This window comes from Trachymyrmex septentrionalis, unplaced genomic scaffold, assembly GCF_001594115.1.
Source record: "Trachymyrmex septentrionalis isolate Tsep2-gDNA-1 unplaced genomic scaffold, Tsep1.0 scaffold98, whole genome shotgun sequence".
NCBI lineage: Eukaryota > Metazoa > Arthropoda > Insecta > Hymenoptera > Formicidae > Trachymyrmex > Trachymyrmex septentrionalis.
Genome location: NW_017306171.1, coordinates 45,487 through 46,002, shown reverse-complemented (window position 1 = coordinate 46,002; position 516 = coordinate 45,487).

Genomic DNA, 516 nt, shown 5'->3' with positions numbered 1-516 from the left:
TCTCATCGAAATTGCCGATGAGGTGGATGATATGACTCGAGTTAAAATTACCAAAAGCGAATTTGATCGCCTCATCGGCAATTTCAATGAGACAGTGGAGGAAGAGGAGGAGGAGGAGAAAGAGAGCGTCTCCACTGGTGGAGAAGGAAGAGTCCTGGAGGAAAACGTCTCCGCCGAAGTCTCCGCTGAAATCTCGGAGGAGGAGGAGAGCGTCTCCGGAATTTCTGGAGTTGTAGAGGATCCCTCTCCTCCTTCTCCCCCACTGGAATATCTCTCAGAGGCAATATCGCGTTTATTCAACCCAATCAACGAGATGAACTTGGGCATATATGCCTTAAGCGCCCTGACGATTGGGATGGAAGAGGAGGAGGAGGAAGAATAATAAGAAAGGTAAGAATATTTTATTCTATTATATATATGTATGTGTATGTGTTCTATTATATATATATATATGTATGTGTATGTGTGTTGTGGTAGTGGTGGCGGTGGCGGCGGTGGTAAGTGGCGGCGGCGGCG